This window comes from Coptis chinensis, chromosome 3 (genome assembly GCF_015680905.1).
Source record: "Coptis chinensis isolate HL-2020 chromosome 3, ASM1568090v1, whole genome shotgun sequence".
Classification (NCBI taxonomy): Eukaryota; Viridiplantae; Streptophyta; class Magnoliopsida; order Ranunculales; family Ranunculaceae; genus Coptis; species Coptis chinensis.
Window position 1 is genome coordinate 53,703,478 of NC_141458.1, and position 10,889 is coordinate 53,714,366.

A 10,889-nucleotide genomic window follows, 5' to 3' on the forward strand; every position below is an offset into this window, starting at 1 on the left:
TCAGTTTCAACTTTCACTTGCCCATGAAGCAAAAAACCTTACATCCTATTTTTTTTCGTTTTGTTTCAGTGCCCCCTTATAGTTTCTCTTTTCTTATATATACTTCTCTTTTATCTTTCTCTTCTCACTCTCTTTGTTTTCCGCCCTTTTCTTCATTTCCCTCCTTAATCTTTCTCCTCCTTTCATCTTCTATCCTTGCTACGCCCACTTCCCCACTGCTATACAGTAATTCTAATAGAATTCAAATTTGTATACATTATAGTTTAAACAAATTGAAAAAATAAATTCCATTGGAGCATTCGTTGAAAGCTAAAAAATGCCTTGAAACACCTATGTGGCCCTCGGCCAAACTAGTAAAGCCCTGCTTCGGTGCAAATTGCAGCGCAACTGCCCAACTCTTGAACACTCTTATCGAAAGAACCAAAAGTAACGTGTCCACTGCTCTTGCATAATAAGGAACTAATTTCAAGCAACTAGCAGAATAAACTGAACAAAGAGTTACACAAGGAGAAAAATAACAATAACACCAAGTTAAGTTATGTGTCACAATACACAAATAAACTCATAATAACTAGTTTGATATAAAAATGGTTGCTTCATTGCAGCTGCCACAATCTTCGATGGAGATACAAGACTCCCAACATGAGCAATAACTAGCTTAGGTGAGTTGCCGCTAGCATCCGCATTCTTTCCACAGGGCAGGCAGATGGCACTGTGGGTTTCAGAGTCTGTGTTGTACGACAATAATCTCCTTCCAAGCATTTCGTAACATGCACGTGATGAACTCGCCATAAAAAATTCAGTTTTCTAGTTTTACCCCCAGAACTTAGGCCAATTAGCTTTATCCCCCAGTTCTTTCATCTAGAGATTTACCCCCAAAATCACACCACATCCAAGTCAATTGTTATCTTTTTGGTCAATACATGTAAAAAGACATCATTGCCCTTTGCCCTTTTAATAGTTTTCTAGTTTTACCCCCCAGAATTTAGGTCGATTAGCTTTAATCCCCCAGTTCTTTCATCTAGAGGTTTATCCCCCCAAAACTTAGGCCAATTAGCTTTACCCCCTTAGTTCTTTCCCCCCCAAGACCATAACACATTCAAGTCAACTGAGTTTGACTATGATGTTTTTGGTCAAGACAAATTAAAAGACTCTAATGTCTTTTAGGTATAATTACATAAATACCTTTATGATTTGGCAAATACTGAATTAAATTCAATCATCTAAAGACACATGTCATGATCTTGTAAACTCTATCCCGACCCGGTACCATACACCATCATCAGTAGCATTATCTTCTCCAAGCCATACACCACTACCACATAAAAGACTTTATTGCCCTTTTACGGTTGGTTTTTCTTCTAGCATACATATAGCTTTTAACAATCATGAGGTTAATTATGTAATTTCATAATGTTAAGGGTGTGGATATCATTTGATAAGGATTGGTGGTAGCCGGATGATAGAGAGTTTACAATAGGGGTGCAAGTGGATATCCAAATATTCGAATTCGTATTCGAAAAATCGGATATTATCCGAAAATTTCAGATATTGAATTCGGATTCAGATAATTTTTTATGTCCGAACTGATTTCGGATACGGATTCGGATACTGCCATATCCGCATCCGAAAATATCTTATCCGATTTAAAAATTAATAGTTATTATATATAATTTATTTATTTATTTATTATTGTATAAAATATTATATAAAATCATAAACTAAGAATATAAAACTATAATAACAAAATAATAATAATAAATGACAAATAAATATATTTATAATAGTTTTATAGTGGTAAAATGAATTATTCAAAGCAAATAAAATTTTAATTAATATTAATTTTCGGATCGGATATTATTCGATATCCGAAATCGGATAAATTTTTTAATATCCGTCGGATTCGGATTCAGATTCGGATATCGGTATAAATTTTCGGATTTGGATACACAGGCATATCTGAATCCGAACATATCCATTTGCACCCCTAGTTCACAAGATCATGACATGTGTCATATATGATTTGAATTCCAATTTTGTATTTGTCAAAGTCACAGGGCATTTATGTAATTATACCTAGAAAAGAGTATTATAGTTTTTTCATTTGTCTTGACCAAAAACATCACGGTCAAACTCAGTTGACTTAGATGTGTTGTGGTCTTGGGGGGTAAACCTATAGATGAAAAAACTAGGAGGATAAAGCTAATTGACCTAAGTTCTGGAAGATAAACCTCTAAATAAAATAACTATGGGGATAAAACTAATTAGCATAAGTTCTTGAGGGTAAAACTTAAAAACTATTAAAAGAGCAAAAGGCAATAATGTCTTTTTACATGCATTGACCAAAAAGATAACAGTTAATTTAGATGTGATATGATTTTAGAGGGATAAACCTCTAGATGAAAGAACTCGAGGTAAAAAAGGGGTAAAGCTAGAAAACTGTAAAAATTTATCTATATCTAAAACCATTATTGCACAGTGGGCGAAAATGCTCATATGCGATTTCAGGAGGCCACGTCAGCAATATTTTTAAATAAAGACACAAAATTAATTACAAAACAAGACATTATTTTCATTATTTGCAAATTGGTCCCTATTACAAAATACATCGTCCGTTGGATTTGCTCAAGATTGGTTATATATTTTCGAGATCCATAAAATGACGAGAAAACAATTACACGCCAATCAAAATTATGATTCGTGATATACCTACGGAACATTAAAACACAAAAAATGATTCAAAACCCGTCGCCTCAAACTACACTACTTAATCCTCAAAAATGAAAAACCTTCACCGAAATAGAAAATCGTTCCCAACGCCTCCAACTACTTAATCCTCAAAAACAAAAAACCTTCAACCGAAAAATATCATCGAAACCCCAAAACTTTTAGGGTCACCTCCTCTCTAAAAAAATATGCATGTAAATTAATCATCTTCAATCCGCCCGCATCTTCTTCGACGTCGTTAAGGTATGGCTAATTTAGACGATTCATTTTTATAATGTAGTATGAACAATGGCATGAACCCGACATTGTTGATGTTCACTTGACTATAAAGGTGTAGAAATCAAGGTTATGTGAGTCGGGATTTTGGATAGTTGCATTATTTTTCAAGATACCTAATTCCAATTGGATGCTTCTTCCGACCTCGGACAGCTCAGCCAAGGCATCCTCTTCAACATTCATGGATTCGATTATCTCAACACAGTGTCAAACAACTTATTTGGGTAACGAGAGGTGCATTTGACTAACTTGGCTTCGTGTTTTCTTTTAATTTTAATGTCGTCATGCAAGTAATTTGATTAGTTATCCCTATTAAAGGAAATATATCTACATATTTTCATTGGAAGTTGGTTAACGGACATTTGACGTGTCAATGTCTTATAGGTGGAATTCATGTTAGGTCTTGAAGTTTACTTGGTTGAATTAGGATTTGCTATGAAAATTGTCATAATAATGATAATCTTGGTGCATAAACAAACTTTGAGGGAGCTCACTCTTTGATAAACTTCACGGGACTCAAGCAAGTATTGTTGGTATTGCTTTTGCTTCATTTTTTTACTTTTTATTTTATGTGTGTGCATCATTCATGTTAATATATCACATGTTAGTACGATATGCAATATATTATTATATGTACCAATTAGAAAAGAAATCTGATTGATTGACTTTTTGTCCCTTTTATGAGGTTTTTAAATGACTATATCATATCATTATAATTGACATTGATGTTATGCCCGATTCTAGCACTTGAGAGGGCCTATAAATTAGTTAGGGAGTTGAAATGGGTTAGGGAAAGAAATTAACGTAACTGTTGACATAGTTAAAGATCCTTTTACATTGAATGGACCTTACAAGTGAATTTGTTTTGGAATAGAGGAGTATACAAAGGGATTTTTAAGTTAATTTTACCTTATAGATAACCGGTTCGAATGATACATTGTTGCATATATAATATTGGAAAGAAATAAATAGGTATTTTAGCCAACATAATTTGGTTATTCAATTCATTGATTCACGATAGTGTTCATCAATGCAATGTCTTTTGCTATTCAAAAAGAGAATATAGTTGATGTAAACCAGAGGCGGCGTAGCCTTGGTGGCTCATGATTGAATGTAAGGTGGAGAAGGAGCTCTATTGCTAAATAAGAACGAAATTCTCCAATGAAGAGGATGAAAAGGTACAGTCATTCAAATGTCAATTTGGTTGAATTGGGAAATGAGACAATCAAGGAGGATGATTGAGCCATTTTGCTGGAAGAGGCCTTACAAAATCCGCATCTGCATGGTTTCAAAGTTCAACAACCAAGGCAAACTTAATCAGGTTTCTACACTTTAGATGAATGAATCATGAATCTATCCTACACTCTACAGAATTTTGCTAAAAATATTTCTATTTTATTTGATGGGCTTTTAGAGATTTGGGTATCTGTTTGTTAATGGCATGGTAGCATTATGATACCTTTCAAGTTTTAACTGTGGAAATTGATAGAATAGTGAGTGTAGTAAGCTATTTGCTAATGATAGATTGCATATTGAGCATCTTATGGAGAAAAATCACATTGAGGTATTGTCAATGAGCAGGGGTTCTCCGGTCCAGTGTTTAGCACTTGATAGATATTGGAAAATTCGGCGATTAAAGGGTAGAACTTGGACACCGATAAATATTTCTGCATTGCCTATAGATGCGTTGAAGCCCGTGGAACTCTGAATTGAGAAAAGGTAATCCCTGGAATGGGCAACCACGAGAAGTGGCCAAGATCCGATGATCATGAGCGAAAGGACTCCCTTGAACTCATTCAAAAAGCTTCAAGGTACAAATTTGGCGTGAGAACATATGGACATGGTGATTGAATACACTATGAAAAAAATATAGAAGGTCTTCATCCCCGTCTAAGGGACAAATTTCGCCAAGTCAGCTTGGACAAAACACACTTCTGATCCGCATCTTTGGGAGCATCCGAACTTGACACCGTCCATGAATTTTTAAGGAGCTACAAGAATTGTATAAGAACAACGATGCAATTAAAAAAATTCCCATTCCTATAACCATGGATCAAATTGAAGGTAGAATTCTCCTTAACGGTGACTCCTTATGTCTCCTTTTTGGGAAAATTCACATCAAGGCGAAGTACTTCGGGAACATACACCGAGAAGAGTTTGCATATTGATAAAAATGCTTCATCGGCAACTTATGCTCCCCGAGATAGATGACATTGTACCACCCAATAGCGATGTTGCAAACAGGTTCACGAAAAGAGAAATTAACGTTTCCACAATTGGGACAGTCCAATCACTATCACGGATTGTATCCGGGAAATGTTTATGTACAAGAAAAACTAAGTTAGCGGTGGCTGATTTAAGAAAAGCTGTTAGATATAAATTTTCCAATTCGAAAGTACACAACTTATTGAAAACCTACCGCGGACTTTTTTTGGGGGTCTCATTTGGATACACACTTTGTCTTACACCCTGCACCACAATATCAAGAGTGCTCCATATCAAAGATGGATGATTTAGGAGATTTAATTTGTTGTCTGTTGATAACATTAGTGAAATACTTTGTAAGAAAGAAGAAACGATTGTAATGAATAAACGAGTTAAGAGGGATTATTAAGTCATTTGGAGATGATTTTCGATTCACATTGGACCCCGAGTAAGAAACAACTTGGTCGTAGGAGAATGAGGGGTGTGTTGAGTTCCTCTTCCACTACTTTCGAGTAGTTTAACTATAGAATCTTGATTTGGTGTTAATAAGTGGGTGCAATGGGTTAATTGTTCAACATTGTCTATGCTGTCAAGAGGTCATTGCATACATTATCATTCTCATATACATTTCTAAATGGGGCAATTATTGGTTTAAGTTGCACATGGCCAAGTTATATCAATTTATTTTTTTTTCTTATAGTATGGCATTGTGGGAGTCGCTGACTACTCCCCATTTTTCAAATGCACTCTTATTCCTAAAGGAGAACCTAATAGGCAAAACATAAATAGAATAGAACACCTAAGAAGCATAGATCTATGTGGAAACTTTCTTGACAGAGGAATTGACAAGCATGTACTTGAGAGAACAAAATATGATTCACTCAATACAAGATCACCAGTTTTCAATCATATAGCTCTTAATTTATATATTTTGTACTTTCGCGATATTGATTTAGTTTCATTTGTTTTGTAGGATCTTGAGGGTCTCTTCCCCGGTAATGCGCAATGATAGCCATTAAGTAGTGTGAGTGTCCGTAATACTTCCAAGGGCATTACAACCAAAGAACTACAAATTTGTTTGAGCTCCTCGAAAACATGTAAGGGCTCTTTGGAAACAAAGTTATTTTTTATCGCCTATGAGGCGATCTTCACCAATTGAGTTGGAACACAATATGAATGGAGTAGAGTTGATGTGTACTTCTCCTTGCGGGATCTCTACGAGTTCTGATTCAATTGTTTCGAGAAGGGAATGCTTTGATTGCAAGAAATTTCAAATCCTCGGTGAGAAACACCCTCTTCCAAATGGATAACTAATTGCACAACCAAAGAAAGGGAGAAGTGAGCTTGCTTGCTGCCAGATATAAAAGATAAACTTGTTGGCGCTATTAGTTTGAGTAACAAGTGATGAGGCGAGATGATAAAAGTCATAGAGGCATCAATGGTCAATGACCTTATTCTTTGATCTCCAGCTCTTATGTTTTGTAACATGGATTATTTCATATTTTCAACAGTTTGTAACGATTATCACAAAGAATGAGTTATTGGAATCTCAGTAACCAAATATCTTCCAATAAAACAAACAAATAATAAACAGGTTTTTTCAATATTAAATAAATAATCCCCGCCATGGGCGGGGCAAAATGGCTAGTATATATATAAAAGCTCGCGCATATTCTCTCTCCTCACCATATCGCTCCATTTTGCACACCAAGCAATATTAGTGGTCCCTAAAAAAAAGGAGGCTCTAATAATTAGAAATACCTCCCTAAATTTGTTTAAATCTCCCTAATTTATTATTATATTATTATGACCTCCTCAAATTCTAATCTATACCCGTCTCTAGATTTGTTACTTTAACAAATCAAACAGAAAACCAATCGAAATATTTCTTCAACCCTAAACTCTTCTCACCTTCAAACCACAACAGACTTTCTTCGTATAAGAAAAAGAAGAGAAAAACAAGAGAACCAATGCAATTTAGAGAGGGAGAGAGCTTCTCCATCAATCTCTTCGGATAACCATGCCTTCTCGGCCAGATTTGTCCCCTTTAATGCTGATCCCTCTTGCAATCAGTCTTACTCACTCGACGACATCAAGTATAATATAGAAGCTTTGAAGAAGTTCGATGCCCAGTATTGGAAAACATTGTTTAACTCGCGTGGGAAGACTACTTGGCCTTACGGATCAAGTGTTTGGAAATACAAAGAATGGGTCTTGCCTGAAATTGATGCCGATGACATTGTTGGTTTGTATGAAGGCAATACTAATGCATTTTGGGCTGCCAGGTTTGGTAAAGAGAATTTAGGTATGAATGAAGTGTGGGTCAAGAATTGTGGGATTAGTCATACTTGCAGTTTTAAGGACTTGGGCATGACTGTATCACAAATGACATTGTCCATATATATTGGGTTTTGCTTTGCTTGGCATTGGCTGATTGACATTCTGAATGATTGATGCCCCGAATTCATTTGGTTTCAATGTTGTAGTGTCGGCATCAAAATAATTCCACTACTCTTTTCTGGTGATCTTCTTTATCTTGAATTCTTGATGTGTATTTTGTCACTGCAAAGTGCGTACACTCTTCAGTTCTTGGCTTGCCAATACATAGTATTTGGTCAAGTGCCATTCAATGACGCTGCTTGCTGAATGGGTTATCTCACTTAACTTTACTCGTATGGTGATATGGAGTTATGTACTGATTCATGGTCTGGTAAGACAGTAATTAACAGGCCTGTAAAATTTAATCCAAAATTCCTTTAAGAAAGTAATTAGGGGCATACCATAATCTGTGTTCTTTTTGTGGGATTGACATCTAGATTGGCTAGGACAGTATGACTGCAGGTATTCCAGTTGGTTAAGGATAACTCAGCTCAGGTAGGGCAAAAATGCAAAATGTTCTGCATTTAAGGAGCTAAAAATCTGACCAAAGTGGCACAGCAGAACAAAATATCGGTAAATATTGCAAACTATCACTTTATTTTGTGAAATTTTAGAAATTGGCTTCTGCACCATGAACTAGAATTGGAATAGAGTGATCCAGAAAACTCTTTCTGATTAGACTATACATGATGCATCTGAATAAATTAGATAATCAACTGAGGAGCCAACCTTGGACGAAGAAAAAATCTTACCAAGCCAGTTGCATATGTGCTAATACTCTTCAGCATATAGGAACATTTTGATTCCATTCTCAAGGAGGCGGGGGATCCCGACTTCTAGATTCCTCTTCCTGTACATCATCATGGCTTCATAGTTTAAGTTTATACACAGTAGGGGTACAAGATATGAAATCCACTCCATTAGCATATATTGATGGATTTTTATTTGTTTGTTAATTAAGGTTTCTCGATTGTTCAGATTTGAAGAGGTTGATTTTCCTATACTTGAATCTGAGGCGCTTTTTATTCGCAAAGTCGGGGAAGAGATTAGAGACCAGGTATGCATTCTTCTTTTGTAGTAATATAATTTGTACTTATATATGTATATGAGTTATGGGGTTGAATTAAAGATATTGTAAATTCTTGATTGAATTAAAAAGATTGTGAACTCGCGAAGTGAGAAAGACCACTTTGTTATTTGGAAACATAATTATCTTAATAAGCTTTACCGATTATTGAGTTCTTCTCAACTGGTGGGGATCTCAGTATACTCTTACTTCATTTTGTTCTTCCAACTCTTTCATTTTAAAAAGTGTATTTAGCATCTGAAACTTTCAGACCTCCCAAGATCACGACTCATGGTTTCTTGGGCTGGGTCGAAAACTATCATGCATCATACCTCTTTTTTTAAGAAATAAGCAATGGTTAGACAGACCCCTACCTGTATTCATTAAGATAATTTTACATATTGAGTCCCAATTGCATCCTCCTCTATCAGTACATCGAGCTCACTATCTAGAAGAGGACCAAAAACCAACAAAGAAGGAACATAAGAAACACAAATTCCTGCCAAAAAATCTACATGCTTATTACACTCTAAACAAAAGTAAACTCAGTCTTCAACTCAGAAATGTGATCCGTCATATATAGGTAATTAACTACGGTTTCTAGAGTTTTCTTTTCGCACCAAGTGATAGAATTCATTTCCTCATTTCCTCCATTCTATTTTTTTTTTCTGTCTCCCTAGATTCTATCTGCATAGAAGTCGTCCTCCTGCCTTTGAGAGTATTTAGTCATGAAGGCATTGTTTGCGATGATTGTCAGATTGTGCACTTGCTTAGAGCTTTTAGCCTTACTTCTTTCAGTTTAATACTGTTTAGTATGACACATATTGGATCTGTTCCTTGAATCAAATGCAAACTTTGGTAATAATGATTGCAAGATTCATAAATGCCATCGCTTTACAGTATGGTACCACTGCTAAATGAAGCAAATCTGTTCAGATGGAAAGAATAATATCAATGAATGCTACTCAATACCTAGCTAGAGAAATTGACATGGTTAGGAATATGCTAGGCTTTGGTGGTGGCGATACTTTCATAAGAAACCCCAATTCTATATAATATTTGTCAATTATTTAAACTCTTAGACTATTAACTGTATTTTGAATAGTTTTTTTATTTTGTTTTTTTTTTTTCCTTCTAGACTTCTATAAGTTCAATTGATGTATTTGAAAAGGTTCAATTACTCTATAGACTGAAAAAGCATAGTCCTTCGGACAATGAATTATTGAGATTTCTTTAAAAGCACTTAAATGGTGACTCATTGATGAAATATTTGACCATGCATCATATGCATTGTACACATAATTCCAAACTTAATTTCCCAGATTTATTTTTGAGAAATGGCACCAACATCCTCTTTTAATAAGTGGAATTCGGTATGAACTAAAGATATGTTCTCCTTTAATTTCCGTAGCATCATTTTTGTTTTTGTCAAGTAATGACTTAAAGTTCCATTTTTAGATTAATTACGAAAAAAAATAGAAAGACAGAATTAGAATTTTTACATAGAATCAAACAAAAAAACACATCAAATTCATCATACCTCTTTCCTAAACCCTAATAAAACTCTTCCTCTCCATGGAGATTAATCTGTTAGATAACGATATGAAATAATCCAAGATTTTCATTTGCTTTTTTTGCTTGAGCATGTACTGTGATTCTTTTTGTTTTTTTGTTTGTTTGTTTGTTCAATATAAGATTTTAGTTTGTTTTTTTGTTAGTTATAATATTATAATATTGATGAAAAGACATATAATTATATTATAATTATATGTCTTTTCATCCAAATTTGAATCATTACAATATTCTATAGCTAAAATTTTTTGGTATAGAATAATTCAAAAGGAATTAAAAATTACAATATCACGCCCAAAGTCCAAGTCTTTTTAAAGGTTATCATCTTCTTCCCAAAACCCAAATAAAATCTCGCCCCTTCTTTTTTCAGTTTTTTTTCCAATAATAATCTCTCCCCTTCTTCAAACCAAACTTCAACAGGTTTTTTTTTTAAGAAAATATTATGTTTGATTCCGCCTCCACTATAAGAAATGAGACTTTTTGCTACAAAACATTTTGCTACACCCAATATTTGTAGCAAATGTTAACCTTTTGCTACGCTTTATAGCGTTGCTAATCTTTTTTAGAACTATAAATTATTTGCTAGTTTTGGCAACACTTATTGGCGTTGCTAAAGTTATTTTATATTTTGTAAAAAACAAAAATTATTTTTATAATCCATTAA

At 34.5% G+C, this 10,889-nt stretch overlaps 1 long non-coding RNA gene across 2 annotated transcripts; it reads left to right on the forward strand.

Moving 5' to 3' along the window:
• The first annotated feature begins 6,856 nt into the window (after positions 1-6,856).
• On the forward strand, positions 6,857-10,655 carry LOC147510019 (uncharacterized). Of its 2 annotated transcripts, XR_015218680.1 has the most exons (4): positions 6,857-7,918; positions 8,025-8,160; positions 8,549-8,644; positions 9,792-10,655. It is a non-coding gene; the product is annotated as an uncharacterized LOC147510019 (long non-coding RNA). The 2 variants fall into 2 exon arrangements; XR_015218679.1 differs by lacking the exon at positions 9,792-10,655 and having other exon boundaries at positions 8,549-9,119.
• The last annotated feature ends 234 nt before the right edge of the window (positions 10,656-10,889 follow it).